Raw genomic sequence first — 18485 nt, 5'->3', positions numbered from 1 at the left:
AGAATTAACTCTGCATTCAAAGAGCTCATAAAGTTTTCACTAAAGTAATAGAAAATCTTTTACGTGCATGCACTCAATCCCACTAGAGTTGAAATAGGTTCTTTTTTTTTTTTTTTAATTTTTTTTTTTCAACGTTTATTTATTTTTGGGACAGAGAGAGACAGAGCATGAACGGGGGAGGGGCAGAGAGAGAGGGAGACACAGAATCGGAAACAGGCTCCAGGCTCTGAGCCATCAGCCCAGAGCCCGACGCGGGGCTCGAACTCACGGACCGCGAGATCGTGACCTGGCTGAAGTCGGACGCTTAACCGACTACGCCACCCAGGCGCCCCGAGTTGAAATAGGTTCTTGAAGGTTCACTTGAGATGTGGGGAAAAAACAACCAATATTATATAAATATCCTAAAGGTGATTATTATAGGATAATAAACATTTGTGTGACAAGATACACAGCATTCTTCTTATGGAGAGGCTGTCAAAGATCAGCATGGGAAGAAAAATGGAAGACTAGAGACAATTAAATTGAGTCAGCCAAACAGGCCAATAACTCCTGCAAAAAGTTTTTAAGCAATTAATTCCATTGACTTTCAATCTACATGCACTGAGATGTGAAGTTTTAACTGTGAAAAACAAAATACCCTTAAAAAAGGGAAACAGTTTGAGGCAAGAGTTTCTTTCTACAAATTCATATTTTATGCATACGTACAAGTGTGAATATTATTCTGTATAAAAGATGTCCTTCAGTGTAGTTCAAGAGACTTTTATCAAATAAGAATTGACTCAACTATAAACACTAGAGGTCTTTTCTACTCTAAGAGAAACAAATAGGTATATATTTATGTAGTGTCAACCTTATCAATAAAAACCACAACTATTAACACTTTGCTAAACAATAGGCTTTACTAGTCAGGGATGTAAGCAGAATATAGTTTACAAAATAAAGAAAAATACACTACTGGACTTTATATTCACAAGAAAACAGTTTATCAGTATGAATTCAAAATTCCAGAGTAGGGGAAAAATATCAAAACTTTATAAATCTCCTGAGGTGCAATTTACCGCATCAAGGTTAGGAAAATAGGCTCGTAATGAACAATGCTGCCATGGATTCCCCTAACACATCGACTCATATATTAATGATTTTTCTTGTTTTGTTTCCAGTTGGAGGTTTCTTTGACTGAAAGAATTCCCCTTCTGATCCAAGAGACAGGACTGGGTACCCTGTTGGTCCAATCCATGGGGGCCACGATGCCAGAATTGTTGAGGTTACATGAAGATGTACTAGAGATGCCAAAGGTTGCCCTGGGATTACTGAAGGTTCATTTATTTTTCCAAAACCCAAATGTGGCCTCGGCAGTGGCATTTCTGAAGCAAAAGCTCGTTCCAAAGTCTTCAGTGTAAAGACCCTACGCCACTTGCTTGCAGATCATTGCCAATACTTGTGTTGAATCTGTACTAAACTCTGGACCTGTCACCATCCTTGCTAAGCTTAGTGTCACCAAGGTCGTGATGGCAGCTTCACGTGCATGTTACTGAGAAGCATGGGTCTGGTAGGAACTCTGGGTGCATTCTGCCATTTCTTAGCTTCTGCTAGCCTGACTTCAAATATGTCTATACCATTTTCCAACATTTTTCTATAGAGAAGGTATTACTCTTTGAGCACTTTTACACTTTTAATAATAGACTGAAGTTGTAGAGCCAAAGCTACAAATGTTGGTAAGTTTTCTACAGAGCCCTTGATAAATCTTGAGTGGCTATATGTCAATTATTTGCTTGAGTGACAAGACAGTTTTCTAGTTGTTCAATCTGCTGTCTGTACTGTTGAAGCTATAGCTGGAACTGCTGAACTGTGGTTGGGACATAGTCGGCAGAAGCTGTATTTTTATTTTGAAGCCTGTGCAGTAGTTCCTGGGATCTGAATGCTGTATGTGCCTTATTTAACTCCTGAGTAACTTATATTTTTAAGTTGTTGATATCAAGAGTATTTTTTTGCTCATCCACAGGTACCCAATGACAGAAGGTACTTTAAAGCCTTAATATCTTTTTTTTTCTTTTTTAATGAGGGGGTGCAGGAGAGGCAGAAGGAGAGGGAGAGAGAGAGAATCTTAAGTAGGCTCCATGCTAAGCAAGGCTCCATGCTGAGCAAGGCTCAATCCCACGATCTTGAGGTCATGACCCGAGCCGAAATCAAGAGTCGGATGCTTAATCCATTGACTCACCCAGGTGCCCCAGAGCTTTAATACTTCTTAAACGTTGATCATTGCTTATTTTTTTGTATTGATTTTTGTTCCTTCACAAATGTCTTAAGATTTTCCATATCCTGGCAAAGGACATGAGGAAGGTTTTCATCCTTCAGTGCTTTCTTATCTTCTGGTCATCCTCCTCTTTTCTCACTCTTTTTATAATATTAGCTACTAAAATCTATACCACTAAGTTCTTCACTGGCCGCAGTTGAAGTAGCTACAGTAGATGCCAAATTCATGCCCATATCCTCCTGTTCAAGTTTCGATTGTTGTGCTTGAACTTTGGAAACTCAAACCTCCCAAACCAGCTATGTGTAGGTAAGTGTCAGTGTACATGTAAGTCTGAGTCTGGGTCTATGTGTAAGTCTAACCAATCCTAGAGAAAGGGTTGTTGATGCAGTTGTAGTTTTTGCTCTTGGCCCACCCAAATTATTTGGAGTAAATCCCATGGAAGCTCCTGGGTCGATACCAGAACAGACGAAACAGTGCCACCACCAGCTGAGTAGAAGTAAAAGAGTAAATGGTGCAGCATTTGCTGCAGGACTACTGTATTATTACAATTTTTTTAGCGGTCCTTCAATTATTTTCAAGTTTATTTATTTATTTTGAGAGAGAGAGAGAGAGAGAGAGAGAGAGAGAATGAGTGGGGGAAGGGTAGAGAGAGAGGGAGAGAGAATTCCAAGCAGGCTCCATGCTGGCACAGCTTAGAACCCGATGTGGGGCCTGAACCCACGAACCATGAGATCATGAACTGAGCTGAAATTAAGAGTCAGTCGACTAACTGATTAAGCCACCCAGCCACCTCAGGACTACTGAATTCTAAACTGGAGCCTGTTAACAGCTGCAGATGCCTCTGGCATTCCTCGAGTTCATCCGGTAGTTACCGTTATTATCGTTCCTGTATTTTTTTTCCTTCTAGAGTGAATTCAGTGGCAGGCTTATATCCCAAGAGTCTGGCTCCAAAATCTCTGAAGGAGCAAATGGGGGTGATGTTGCAGATGTGGAGTTCCAAAACTGAGCCCCTCAGAAGGGGCTCATGCAGCACCTGGCACTTAGGAGTCTATTCAACAAGCATTTACTCCTTCGATGATTATAGCACGGGGGCAGGGTGGTGACACTAGATTCTTCTGGCCTGGTTGTGGCCATACCACTGGTGGCTGTTGGTGCCAGAGCCTAGTGTCTGGTTCTCGACTGAATTCTCACTGCCAGGGGGTTTTAGATATTCACATGGCTGGAAGCTCAAATGCCGGTCATCTTCAGACCCCATCTGGCAGGACCTTCTGTCCCCAGAACAGAAAACCACAACCTGGGACACATGCCGATTTTATTTTGTATCTTACTTTACTAGTAACCACTTAACAAGAGCTATCACTTACACCTCAGTGTTCCTGTCTCTAAAATAGTGTTACTGTCACACATTCGTAATGACATTGTTGAGTGTATGCATACTTTTCTTTTTTAGTTCATGGCGTATTTTCTGTTATCACATAATGTTATAAGGAACGTTTTCTCGATGTTGAGTGATTTTCTTCCTCTGTTTCCTCTATATTTCAGGTTAGTGGTTTTTGATGTTTCAGTCTTTCAGAAATATGTAAATAGACTTAAAGTTCACCTCTTAGTCATCGTTAACTTTAAATATCACTGTCGTTTCTTGTCTGCCTTTCTATTCCTCCCCCTTCCCTTTGATATGATTTATTTTAACAAGTGACTATAGCACTTGCTAATGTAGTTTTATATGTAAGTATCATTTGCTATTATTAGTCTTCGTGCTCATATAATTACATGCATTTTTAAGTAATTAGAGCAGTGCTAACATTATTCATCTGTAAAACATCACTGAGCTAGTTTCTTTTTTTTCAACAAAAAAATGCATTGAGCTAGGTTTTTTTTTTTTTTCAAATTTTAGTTGACAGATTGATAAACCATACAAGGATTTTAATATTTTCCAAACAGGGCTTCACAGACAATACTTTAACAATATTTGTGTGCATACCAATAGGTTTACATGTTTATTGGAAAGAGCATTTTTTTTAAATGAGTTTTGATGCTTGAAGCTTTAGATTTGGATGTCAGTATGAATTGTGGGCTCTTGGGAATTTTCTTTTCCTTCAGAACCTCTTTTTCTTTTCGTCTGTAAAATAATAACTAATATTTATCAGAAAGAGGTTTGAAAATATTAAATAAGATAATACTTGTAAAGCACCCAAGAAAGAGCTTGATGACTTAAGATGAGTTCCATAAGTATATAACCCATCAATTCCCACCTTTTATGTAACCAAATCCCTCTTAAATTATATCACTGTTAACATTTTGTTGTGAAATCTAAAACTGTACTCCTAGAGAAAGGTGGTAGGTTTTTCTTTTTCTTTCTTTTTTTTTTAAAGTAAAAACCACCATATTTTTACAACAGGAAATGTTTCATTCTTAGCTATTTTTCTTTTCTCAATACAAAAGATTTATGTGAATGATTTCAGTTTTTCTTAGCTGTATAATATACTAATTTTAATGGAAAATATTAAATATAGAGTCACTTTAAAGCACTATCACATAATTTACAATATGTTTTTTCTTCTAGATGTGGTATATTGTCTTTATTAAATTTAGTAAACACTAGTTAGATTGTCATTTATCTAATGAAAGTGCTTTTAGTAGCAAATGACATTAACAGAAATAAGAACAACTCTAATTACCTTGAAGAATGATTTGACTTACTTTAAAAAAATATCCTATGTGTTGCCTTCTCTGCTGCAGGTTTTAGAAACATCAAAGAAAACAGAGCTATCCTGTTCTCAGGAAACTTACATGATTGGTGAGGGGATATAAAATCAACAAATAAAGTGTCTTGAGTAGTGACAAAAACTTTGAATAAATGTAAAGCTGGATGATGAAAATATTATCTGGTACCAGTGAGGACACTGTGTGGTTTTAAATGGAAGCCAATTTCTCTCTAGTAAGGAAAACAAGTGAAGTAAGGGAAAAAGCAATATTTTGTGAAACTAGGTTTCAGGCAGAGGAAGCAGTAAGTGCAAAGGCCCTAAGGTGAGTGTGTGTTTTACATGTTTGAGAAACAGGAAAAAAAAAAGCCACCTGGCCTGGGGTAAAAAGGGGTTTTGGTAAGAGATAATACTGCAAAAGCATTAAGGCCCCATGCCTTGTGGGACCTAGCAGGCCATTGTCTTGCCTTTGGATTTTATTCCCTATATGGGGAGCTTTTAGAGAATGCTGAGCAGAGAAGTAGTTAGATCTTATTTTGTGTTTAAAAGATCACTACCACCTGTGTAGTTAATTGACTGTGAAAGAACAGTAATGAAAAAGGGAGACTGATTAGGGACCGGTTGTATTAACTCAGGTGATGGCTGATGCTGATCTGGTTCAGGGAGACAGGGTAGAGACGTGAGAAGTAGTAGGGTCTAAACATATTTTGAAGGTAGAACAAAAATAATTTCCTAATATGAGGCTATATGTGGGATGTGAGAGAAAATAAAAGATTTTCTGAGTACTTGCAAGAAGGCACATCACGGGATTTATTGGATCAATTAACACAACAATCCAGAAGTAGGCCAGGCTCCAAGTACCCTTTGATCAGTTTTCTGGCTCTGCTGCCTTGTGATCCTCTTGGTGTTACCTTTCTCTATTGGCTGGTCTGATCTTTCACGGAGCTAAAGTAACTGGAGAAATTCAAATGCCCCATCTGTAATCATACTACTCAGAAGGGAGAATTTTCTTCCAAATACTGTCAAATTAAAATCATAAATTTCCCTCTGCTAGATCCAATTAGATTATATTTCCACATCTGAGCCAATCACGGGGGACAAGAGAATGCCATATGCTCTTGTCAGAGGGTTTCAGTGTCCTAACTACATCATAACAGAGGCCTCAATAGTCAAAGTGTGTCTTAAAGATTCTTTGTGTTGCATTAACCATCGATTAAAAAAACTTCAGGCTCCTACATAAACACATGTAACCTACCAATCTACTTGACACACTGATTTTAAAAGCCATTTGATTAATTGGAGTTGTGCTATACCTGCCCAAAGAATATCGCATTTTCAACTTCAAGTCAATGCTTTTGTTCACGTTTTCCTTCGTTTGGAGCATCCCTTCTTCTTAACTTGGACGATCTACATTATAATCATCTTCTGTGGCAAGCACAAGCTCTGCTTTCTTCAAAACCTTCCACCAAGGGGCACCTGGGTGGCTCAGTAGGTTGAGTGGCCGGCTTCAGCTCAGGTCATGATCTCGAAGTCTGTGAGTTCGAGCCCCGCATCAGGCTCTGTGCTGACAGATCGGAGCCTGGAGTCTGCTTCGGTTTCCGTGTCTCCCTCTCTCTCTGCCCCTCCCCCACTTGTATTCTGTCTCCCTCTATCTCTGCCCTTCCCCCACTTGTATTCTGTCTCTCTCTCTCTCTCAAAAATAAACATTTAAACAAATGAACAGAAACCTACCACCAATACAGCAGTGCTCATTGCTCTCACATTCACCAACCATTACACCGTATATGGCATTAGCATGGTGTTCTTACATTTGATTACACTTAATGTAATATAGTTTTTTTGATTCATTTTAATTTGCTAATTGCACTCTATCCTCAATTAGATTTTTGAGAGCCAAACTAGGAGGGGGGACATGACAAATACTAGCTTTGTGTTCATTCATAGGGAATTCATTTTGAGAACATACTTGTCTTTGAATAAGTATTTATGATTTATAGGATAACATGCATTTATTCTATTGATAATTAATTGTAATGATAATTACATTGATAACTAATCAAATATTGATTTTGATTAATTGGCACATTATTAGAGCATCCTTTAATTATTGCTACAGTTTACTACCAACCAACTAGCATACAGATGATCTTTAGATCACAAAAGAATATTTCTAAAATGTATGTAAAAATTCCACAGAAGAGGGGTGTCTGGTGGCTCAGTCAGGTGAGCGTCCGACTTGAGCTCAGGTCATGATCTCAGGGTTTGTGCATTCAAGCGCAGCATGGGGCTCACTGCTGTCAGTGCAGAGCCAACTTCAGGTCCTCTCTCCCCCTCTCTCTCTGCCCCTCCCCTGCTCACACTCTCTCAAAAATAAATAAAATATTTTTTTATATCCATAGAAGAAAATGGATAAATTAAAGAATTGACTTACAAGCTCATTTTTTGTGTTCTAGCCTACTTATTGCCAGAGAGAAGAGAGGCAAACAGAGAAAGAGAACACAAAAAAGAGTGAGGAAAGTGAAAAGAGATTAGTGAAAGAAAAGAGAAAGAGATTTGGGTGCTTAGATGGCTTAGTTGGTTAAGCATCTGAATCTTGATTTCAGCTCAGGTCACGATTTTAAGGTCGTAAGATTAAGCCTTGTGTCAGAGTGTGGAGCACCGAGCCCACTTGAGATTCTCTCTCTCTCTCTCTCTCTCTCTCTCTCTCTCTCTCTCTCTCCCTCTCTCCCTCTGCCCCTATCTTGCACTCAAACTTTCTCTCTTTCAAATAAATAAATAAAAAGAGAAAAAGATTTGAAAGTTACTATTTCAAAGTAACTATCTAATATTTAAAACCATACATAGCTATTAAAAATATTTTTCTGGTGATGAGTTTTCAGATAAAACACCAAAAAAAGTGATCCAAACATATAGTCCATGAAAAAGAATAGGCAGTACCTTATGAAAATTAGAACTTTTGCTTTGCAAAAGACACTATTAAAAGAATGAAAAGACAAGCCAAACACTGGGAGAAACCAGTAGCAAAACACATATCTAATAAAGGACTCATATCCGAAATATACAAAGAACTCTTAAAATTCAACAAATAGAAAATGTATAATCATTTTTTAAAAAGTGGGTAAAAGATCTGAACAGACCTTACCAAAAAAGATATACAGGTGGCAAAATACACATATAAACATATTAACATTATTGTCATCAGTGGATTACACATTAAAATAACAAGATATCAACTACACATTAATTAGAATGGCAAAAATCCTAAACGCTGACAATATCAATAACTGCCAAGAAAGCAGAGCAACAAAACTCTCATTCATTTCTGGGAGTAATTGAAAATGACACATCCACTATAGGAGAAAATTTGCCAGTTTCTTACAAATCTAAACATAATTTTACCGTATGATACAGCACCACCTCTTCTAAAGTATTTAGCTTAATGATTCTAAAAGTTTTTCCACTCTAAAACTTGCATGCTTTATGAATAATTGCCAAAAACTGGAAGCAACCAACTGATAAACTACTACATTTATACAATGGAATATTATTCAGCCATAAAAAGAAATCAGCTATTAAGTCAGGGAAAGCAATGAATGAATCTTTTTTAATTATGTTTAATTAATTAATCAGCTAATTAATTCATTTAAATAACCAATCACTTAACTAATTAACCAGTTGATTAATTGACTAATTGATCTTTAATTAATTAAAGTGAATTACATGATTTAGTTTTTTTATTTTTATTTATTTTTTTTTGTTTTATATTTGAGAGACAGAGAGAGATAGAGCACAAGCAGACGAGGGGCAGAGAGAGGGAGATACAGAATCTGACGCATGTTCCAGGCTCCGAGCTGTCAGCACAGAGCCTGACACGGGGCTCAAACTCACAGACCGTGAATTCATGACCTGAGCCGAAGTTGGACGCTTAACCCACCGAGCCACCCAGGCTCCCACATTAATTAGTTTTTAAAAGTAGGCCTCATGCCCAACATGGGGCTTGGACTCATGACCCTGAGATCAAGAGTTGCATGTTCTACTGACTGAGACAGCTAGGCATCTCAGCAATGGATGAAACTTAAATGCATATTTTTAAGTGAAAGAAGTCAGTCTGAAAAGGCTACAAAATCTGTAATTCTAATGATATGACCTATGGAAAAGACAAAATTATAAAAATTGCATAAATACCAGTAGTTGTCAGGAGTTTGCGGAGGAGAAGAAGGTTGAATAAGTAAAGCACAGGGGATTTTTTTAGGGCAGTGAAAATATTCTAAATGATACAGTCATGGTAGATACATGAAACTGTGTAATTGTTAAAATAGAACTTTACAGCATAAAAAATAAACCTTAATGTATGTAAATTTCAAAAAAAATAGGAGACTGGGAGTTCCCAGGATGAAATGTGGAATGCTATAAAAGACTCTCACATATTACAAATATATGAAACAACTTCAAACACGTTGGTAGCCTGAGTAACTTGGAAAATGAGTAAAGTTTTCATGACTAAAGTCAAGAGGAATTATACATTATCACTGCAGTCTAGTTGAACACCTTGTTTCCTATAGGTATACAGGTTAACAATTCTGTAACCGCTCTGTGTATACTGAGATTGTTAAGTCAATGGATAAAGGTGGTTTGAACCCAGGTTTCTTATTGGTAGTTTGCAGACAAGCAAGAGAAGGAGGCTGGAATGATCCATCTGGTAATGAGTTAGACTTGGAGTCCTCAAAACACATGCAGATTTAGTTTACTATAGGCAGATATTTACATATACAAGTACAGATATGTATAGATTCAGGGGTTAGCATACACACATAAATACATTTCCTTACACTGTTGATTGAGAGGACCGGGTTTCAATGATACATAGCTATGTGCATACATAACACCCAGATCTCAGTTTCTAACACTGTTCTCCAATAACAGAAACCAAACTACTTGAAGAAAGACTGATTTTAGTATTCGTGCAGAAAATATACATGATGAGCCTACAGCACCTTGTAACATCAGAAACTAAGAAAAGACCTCCATATACAAGCACAAACGTGAGGTATAAGAGATATATGAGGTATATTAGACACCCGAAGAGATCCTAAAGGCCAGGACTGAAACAATTTGAGCAACAAAATAAGAAAAGCAGTATTGGATTATAACCCAGTACAAAAAGTGCATACAGATACAAATGAATGATTGAATGAATGAATGAGAAGAGACAAATCTCTTGTGCAGAAGAATTCCAAATACTTTGTATAGATAACGAGCCCTCAAGGAGTTGGTGAATCACTCCCGACCTTTCATATGCAGGCTGCACATAGTGACTTCCTTCCAAGGAAGACAGTACAGAAAAGGGACAGGGTGGGAAAGAATAACATTTTATTGGAGAAACATGAAAAACACTGCCTGGGGCAGGAACTTAAGATCAACATCAGTAATAAGTCATGTATCCTTGATAAGATATGAAAATAGTATTTCATTGCTGTGGTCTTCTTCCTCAAACTCCATACCTAGTATAATTATGAGAAAAAAATCAGACAAATTTCTGTTGCGGTACGTTGCTCAAATTACCTGACCAGTACTCTCAGAACTGTCAAGGACATCAAAGACAAGAAAAGTCTGAGAAACTGTCACAGCCGTGAGCACATGAGGGTACATGATAACTCAATATAATGTAGGATCCTAGATGGGATCCTGAACACAAAAAGAACATTAGGTAAAAACTATGGAAGTCTGAATAAGCTATGGATTTCAGTTGATAATAATATATCTCCACTGGTTCAGTAATTATAACAAATGTGGTATGCTAATGTAACATGTTACTAAGAGAAAATGGGTGCAAAATCTGGGAACTCTCTGTACTACCTTCACAATTTTCTGTAAATCTAAAATTGTTTTACAATTTAAAACTGGATTCTAAAAGTACTTAAATCCTTACTCTTCAGTGAAACAAAACCAAACAAATTATTTGTCGCTTTAAATATGAGACAGGGGATCTAAGTCAATTCATTGTAATAAGAGGCTCTACAAAGCATATTAATGCTAAAAGAGAACTCTGTGCAAGTAGTTCACCCCTCTAATCCGAACTAATTTCTTAAGAACCCAGAACAGACTTTGTCTGGATGGCAATGCTGTGACAACCTTGGAATGTGGAAACATCTGGATGGTCATTTTCTGTCCTTTTATATTCTGCCTCTAAAAACGTCTGACTGAGGATTTCAAGGCAAAATAGCATTAAAACATTCTGAAGAAGAACATATTAAAATACTTTTAAAAAGGGAAGAATTCTAGTTCTGGTGGAGAAAGATCATTTGTCATCCACGTAGCATTAGCAATTCTTATTACTGAACCCCAATCTTTAATGATAAAGACCACCTTTGTAACTCAGGCCTGTAGGCATTTCTTGTATTAATGAAATCCTCTGAATGCCCTAAATAATTGAGTGTTCAGAAGCCAGCAACTCAAATTGAAGTTAGAAGTGTTGTTTGTACAGGTGGCTTGCCCACTGGGAGTCAAAATTCTTACTTCTGTTGTCCATATCAATTATTCTGAGACTTTGTCTGTTTAGCGTCTGGCAGTTTTGTTACAACAGAAGACTTTTTCTAAAAACTGCTGACACAACATTTATCGAATTATCCTAAGAGTGACATTCTGTTTTCAAATAAGAGGAATCCAGAGGAGAAGGAAAGCCTTGGATGCTTAAATATTAAGTGAGTTATAGGATTCTCTCAGATTTAAACATTTAAAATGGGTCAACTAAAATTATTTGTAGTGTGAGGTCTGCAAATAATCCTTTCTGAAATACTTTAGTTTCTTTTTAAGGGATAGTATTTTAAAACACTTAGGATTTAGTATTTTTAAACTTTAGATTTGTAAAATTTTGATTGTTTTGAATCTTGAATTCAAACCAACATAAAAAATATGTGGTGCTTTGAAATGTATGTTTATTGCTTAATTTTTAAGTATTAATAGAAAATTATGTTATGTACATGCAGAAACACATATATAAGACCGATAAATATGAGAGCTTCCTGAATGCTTCTTACTTAGAGATTCTCTAAATTTTGGCTTTGTGGATAAAATTAACCAACCCCCTCCCCCCAGGAAATTAGCAAAAGCTTGTCATTTGACCATGGCTTTTGCACTGGCCCTTGGATTGCCAAACAGCTGACTGCCCACTGCAGTTCCTTTCTGACAACTCTGAACTTGTTTATGATCAATAATAATTATGATCATATCTAATTACTATTAATGATATTAATATTTTTTTGTTATTTGGGTATATTATTAATAATTAAATATGTACTTTCACATTTGAAAGCATTCTTGGTATAACTTGAAGGGAAAAATCTCATTATGTATACTTATGTTGAAATTCGGTCATTTTAAATATACATGTATATTTTTTACAAAAGGAAAAAAATATTGTCATATTTGATGATTGTGATGCTGTAAATTTTGTTTTAAAAAATTTAAGAGCTTTAAAATGGATAAGTAGAGACTTTTTAAATGTTTATTTATTTATTTTGAGAGAGAGTGTGCATGCAAGCACAAGTTGGGAAGGGGCAGAGAGAGGGAGAATCTCAAGCAGGCTCCGTGCTCAGTGGGAAGCTGCATGTGGGGCTCCATTTACAACCATGAGATCACGACCTGAGCTGAAATCAAGAGTTAGCCGACGTGGCTAAGGCGTCCTGACAAGTATTTTATGATTGAAGTGACAACAGTGGATTAGCTTAAAAATTAGGGAGAACATCTCAATCTTTTTGAGCCATTAAAAGTTTTTGTTTTAAAATGGTATGGTACCAAATATGTTTTATCGTAATTCCAATCTTTTAGAATTACTTGGTATATCAGCATTATAGGTGGAAAAATAACCTTTAAAGTCTGCTTTTAATACTTTGTCATTGAATATTTTTTTAGGTCGTGATTCTCTCAAGAACAATCTGATTTTGGTATTCTTAACATATTTTGAGGGTGAATTTAAGGAAAAATATCAAATTTAATGGCTCAAAAATTCATGAAGAGGAAAAAATCCAAAATCACAAATACCAAGTATTGGTTTTTAACATTAGGCATTTTGCATTTGATCAAACTGTGGTTTTGGAGCACATCCATGAATAGTGTCAGGTTCCAGCTTCAGTGCTTTACATTTATTATTTTTTTTAAGTTTATTTATGTGTTTTGTGTGAGAGGGAGCATGCATGTATGTGCTCATGCACAGGGGAGGAGCAGAGAGAGAGGGAGAAAGAGAATCCCAAGCAGTCTCCCCACTGTCAGCACAGGGCCCAACATGGAACCCCCAAACCATGGGAACATGACCTGAGCTGAGATCAAGAGTCAGACACTTAACTGACTGAGCCACCCAGGTGCCCCTACACTTATGGTGATAAATCCTCAAAGAGCTCTGTATTAGAAATGATCTAAGTGTAGGTCATAGACACATGAGAAGATGCTCAACATCACTCATCATCAGGGAAATACAAATCAAAACCATGATGAGATACCACCTCACACCGGTTGGAATGACTAAAATTCACAACACAAGAAACAGCGAGTGTTGGTGATAATGCAGAGAAAGGGGAACACTTTTACTCCCTTGGTGGGAATACAAACTGGTGCAGCCACTCTGAAAAACACTATGGAGTTTCCTCTAGAAGTTAAAAATAGAACTACCCTACAATCCAGCAATTGTACTATTAGGTATTTAGCCAAAGGGTAAAAAAAAAAAATACAGATTCAAAGTGTTACATATACCCTGGTGTTTATAGCAGCATTGTCAACAAGAGCCAAACTATGGAGAGCACCCAAATGTCCATCAACTGATGAATGGATTAAAAAGAAGTGGCATATATATATATATATATATAATGGAATATCACTCAGCCATCAAAAAGGATGAAAGCTTGCCATTTGCAATGATGTGGGTGGAGCTAGGGTATATTATGCTAAGTGAACTAAGTCAGAGAAAAACAAATACCATATGATTTCACTCATATGTGGAATTTAGGAATCAAAACAGATGAATATACAGGAAGGGGAAAAAAAGAGAGGGAGACAAACCATAGGAGACTCTTTGCAATAGAGAACAAACTGAGGGCTAATGGAGGGAGGTGGGTGGGATGATGGGCTAGATGGGTGATGGGTACTAAGGAGGGCACTAGTGTTGAGCACTTGGTGTTACATGTAAGTGATGAATCACTAAATTCTACTACTGAAATAAATATTACACACTATGTTAACTATCCAGAATTTAAATAAATTTTTGAAATACATACATACATACATAAATATCATAAAAGTGTAAGTTTGCCACAGAACAGATTAAAAGTATTATTGGTATTGTCAATTGTGAGCTCAAAAACTCAGAGTCAATATATAATGAACATGAAATGAACATATAATGTTCAGACATTCAAAAAATAATGATTACAAAGGACAAGAATGTCTCCAGAAGTACATGACAGGTTGAAAATATTAACATTATTAAGGAAACAGCTGCTCAATTAGCTGAGGGTTTGGGATAGGGTGAGGATTGCTAAAGCAGGGAAGCATACAAATAAGAGAGGTCAGAGGCAAAAGAAGATAGAGGTCATTACCCACCTAAGTGCTGAGTCTGAGAAGTGATCTACTAGTGATTCTACTAACAAGTCTCTGAAGCACTTCTCTAACTTTGAGCTTTTGATAGTCAGTTGGCATTTACCTTCAGGGGTACAAGCTTCCATCTCAGTTATGTATCTGAACTTCCATCTCAATTATGTATCTGAACTTGGGGTACAAGCTTCCATCTCAGTTATGTATCTGAACTCAGTTATGTATCTGAACCTCTACTCTTCCTCTATTAATTATACAAAATAAAGAAGATTAGCTCCAAAAGTAAACATTTGGAAGTACCACATCGAGGAAGAGAAGAAAAGGAAAATAGAGCCTTTGGGTGTTCCAGTCAGGCATGCATACCCTCTGCCAGAGAGGAGGGTGGTCACCAGGTCAGAGAGGTTGTGCTGCAGGTGAGCCCACATGAGACTTATAAATCAATTTTTATTTTATTATTTGTTTATTTAAAAAAAATTAAATGTTTATTTATATTTGAGAGAGAGAGAGCACACGAGAGACAGAGTGTGAGACAGGGGGAGGAGGGGCAGAGACAGAGGGAGACACAGAATCCGAAGCAGGCTCCAGACTCTGAGCTGTCAGCACGGTCCCACACGGGGCTTGAACTCACGAGCTGTGAGATCATGACCTGAGCCGAAGTGGGATGCTTAACTGAGCCACCCAGGTGCCCGTAAATTGATTTTTAAATTGAGAATCTAAAATACTGCATTTTTCCTTTCTTAGAATCTGGAGGCTTCAGAGTGCTTCCTCATGGGATTGGCAGCTGAGTTGGCCTGAAGAGAATAGTCAAAGTGCAGGGTTGCACTGGTACAAAAAAGTACTGACCCAATATCACACAGTATAGAAGGAGATTCCTCTCACCTAATTCTTATTCCGAAACCATGCTCTCTAAGCAAGCTAATGAATACAGTGTAGCTTCCCCAAAGGAGTATCAGCGGGGAGAGAATGTTCTGGCCAGAAGACTCAAGTGCCTGGTCCCCTCATTGTAAATTAATAAATCAAGGCTTTGATTTTTAAAATCAGTCTCTTGAGCTTATTTAATATCACTAGGCCCCTTAGCAATAGACAACTAGATTTCAGAGTCTGGAACGGCTGAGGGCCAGACTGAGAGCCAGGCAAATCTACCAAGGTAATGAGACTCTAAGAGGTCTGTTGGAAGGCAGCCTGCTGGCATTCCCTAGCAACACTCCTTCTTCTTCATGGTGGAGCCAAGTCTGATCACTTTTCCAAGGTGAATTCTGCAATGGGTACTTTGTAGTAACAGAAAATTAAAATAGTACTGTTCATTTGTGCAACTTGCTGTGGTTTACAACATGTTTCAATGGAGTTGATCACATTTATAGAGCAGTTTTTCGGCATATTTGTTATTCCACTCACTTTACAGATGAAGAAAAGAAAATTCAAGTGGATGTCAGGTGCCCCTACATTTGCCCCCACGTGAGATTTCCAAAAAGGAGGTGTTCCTGATGCTGTTCTGTTTATGGATCTGGAAGTTGGCTACACAGGTGTGTTCATTTTGTGAAATTCATCAAGCTATACATTTACGACATTTTCATTTTTGTGTTGACGATTACTTTCAACAAAAGTTAGTAAATGTGTAAATAACAATGGATAGAAAAGAAAAAAAAACCAATATTTCTGTTGTTTTTTTAAATATATATCTTTAAAGTTATTTAAATTGTTAAGAATGAGAGTCATTAAGTTAATCAGCACATTTTCAGCTAAAATTGATCCAATTTAGCAATCCCTTCTTTCTAAGTAAGTTTTAAAACTCTATATAACAGTGTCTCCAACTACAGGTTCTTGGCTATTTAAAGATTAATAATGAAGAGAAGAAAAAAATGAATATGGTATTGGACCCCCTAGTACATATTTGAAGAATGTGATAAACCTTATGAATAAACAAGGATCATAAATCACATTAAAATTCTCAGGATTCCATTGGACTGGACAAATTGTACATAGAAGTGATAAATGAATTATTCACAGAAATATTTTCGAGTTCTGATGACCTTGCAGATTAAGGCTTGTATGTGGGGATGGGTAAGGAGATGGGGAGAGTGAGATAGAGCAGTTAATTGAATACATATGTGACTGAATTAGACTAGAAGGGAAGTACATAGAGTTTAATGGGAAGATCAAGTCACATGCCCACTTCCCATGTTTGAGGTATCTCACAAAGGAGAATTATATATCCGCTCACTCTTTCCATTTCATTTGTAAAGACTAGTCTGGAAACACCCTACATGGAGAGGTGATTTGGCCTCAGATATTGGAAACTATAAATGTGTCTGCTGGGTCTTTTTAAAGTAACCAATGAATACCAGGCTCTGGATGTGGGAGAAAGTAGGACTCCATCAGGAAGTTGGGGGCTGTTCCACACAAACACACAAAGGATCACTAAATTCGCCCTAAAAATTACATAACGTCTTAAAAATAAATAAGTAAACAAATAGCATTTTTTAAAGAATCAGAGAGCAGGAAGGGTTTTCTAAGGAAGTAACATTTTAGATAATTCAAAATAAGTAAGACTTAGCAATTGAATAAAGGGTGAGACTTACTATGTAAGATGTGGAGCTGCCCCAAAAGCAAGTTCCTTTCTTTTTTAAAGAGATAAACCATTGGTTACAAAGAAGCAGGCTATGAATCAGGCTTTCTATGAAAAGCAACCCCTTGCAAAATGTCGAATTCTCTGGATACATTCACTTTGGTGACTGTGAGATAAAACACATTTTTCAAACTTTGCTTTTCCCCCCATCTGAAGTTTAGAAAAAGATTCTCTCTCAGTCACAGATGCCTTTGAAGCCATCCTACAAAGGCCAGACAGAGCTCCCTGTATGAGTTTCCAGGAAATGAAAGTGATTTTTCCAGCATGGTGACAACGCTATGCTTGAAGAAAACAATACCATTCAAAGCTAACAGAATGAACTCTGTGGCCCTTCAAGAAACCCAGTTGGGAAAGTCCATTGAACCCACCTAATATTTGACCCCAGGTCGCTGATTCTCTGATTTATTTTTCTAACCAAAAAGTGTCCTAACAATCTCAGTAGTAAATTTGTCTGGCCTGGGTCTCACAAGGCTGGCATAAAATGTATGTTTTGTTTGTTTGCTTGTTTGTTTATCTATATGTTTTTGCCTCCTCTTCTATCTGAAAACCATAAGTAATTAAAATCAAGTCACATCCCCCCCTCCTCTTATATTTTGGTGGTATGAAAGCTTTGAAAATGGGTAAGCAAGAGGCTCGTAGACAGTAGTTTCTAGGTCAGAAAACTCACTCAGTATTCTTATTCCTTTGTTCAAACTTTACGACCCTCCTCTGAATCATTACACCAATCAGTAAATACTAATCCTCTCATATTAGTACTTGGACAAAATATTATGGACAATAAAGAGACAAGATAGTAAAATTGTGTGACCTAATATGTATTATTTTAGCGACGCATACCAAAAGAAGATATAATCCTGAAAAAGGAGATGATAACAAAGGTACTCAAGTGATAACTAGCAACAGAATCAGGAGCATCCTACATCACAACCAAGAGCAGGGAGGGAAATCCCACAATAGAGAGGAAGAGTTTCTAAGCAGGTCACTTAAAGGGAATTAAAAGAAAAAAATCCTTCCTCCCAAATGTACACTAGAAAAGGATGATCTTTGAATTACCCGGATTTATGTTTCTTTGGTTATTTTACATGTTCTTTCCCCAATTCTCTGTCTGAAATATGATCTTCATCAATGCTAATAACTTTTTGGGAGTGTTTCATTATTCATTTGTCATTGTTACAATGTCGGGACTGAAAAAGAACGATTCTTTTGTGAATACTATATTCAGAATGGAAAGACTATTAGCAAATACAAAAATTGTCTTGTATGCTTTGTATGCCAGGATACTGTATATACCAAAAGCTTCTTAATATGGTATTATAAATTT

General features: G+C 36.9%; 1 pseudogene; it reads right to left on the bottom strand.

Annotated features, from left to right (window-relative positions):
- Positions 1 to 1494: 1494 nt before the first annotated feature.
- On the bottom strand, positions 1495 to 10605 carry LOC122469032 (annotated as a pseudogene).
- Positions 10606 to 18485: the final 7880 nt, after the last annotated feature.

The sequence above is a fragment of the Prionailurus bengalensis genome, chromosome B1, assembly GCF_016509475.1.
Source record: "Prionailurus bengalensis isolate Pbe53 chromosome B1, Fcat_Pben_1.1_paternal_pri, whole genome shotgun sequence".
In the NCBI taxonomy this organism is placed as follows: domain Eukaryota; kingdom Metazoa; phylum Chordata; class Mammalia; order Carnivora; family Felidae; genus Prionailurus; species Prionailurus bengalensis.
Note: the sequence above shows the minus strand (reverse complement) of the source record. Positions and strands in the feature narration are given on the sequence as shown.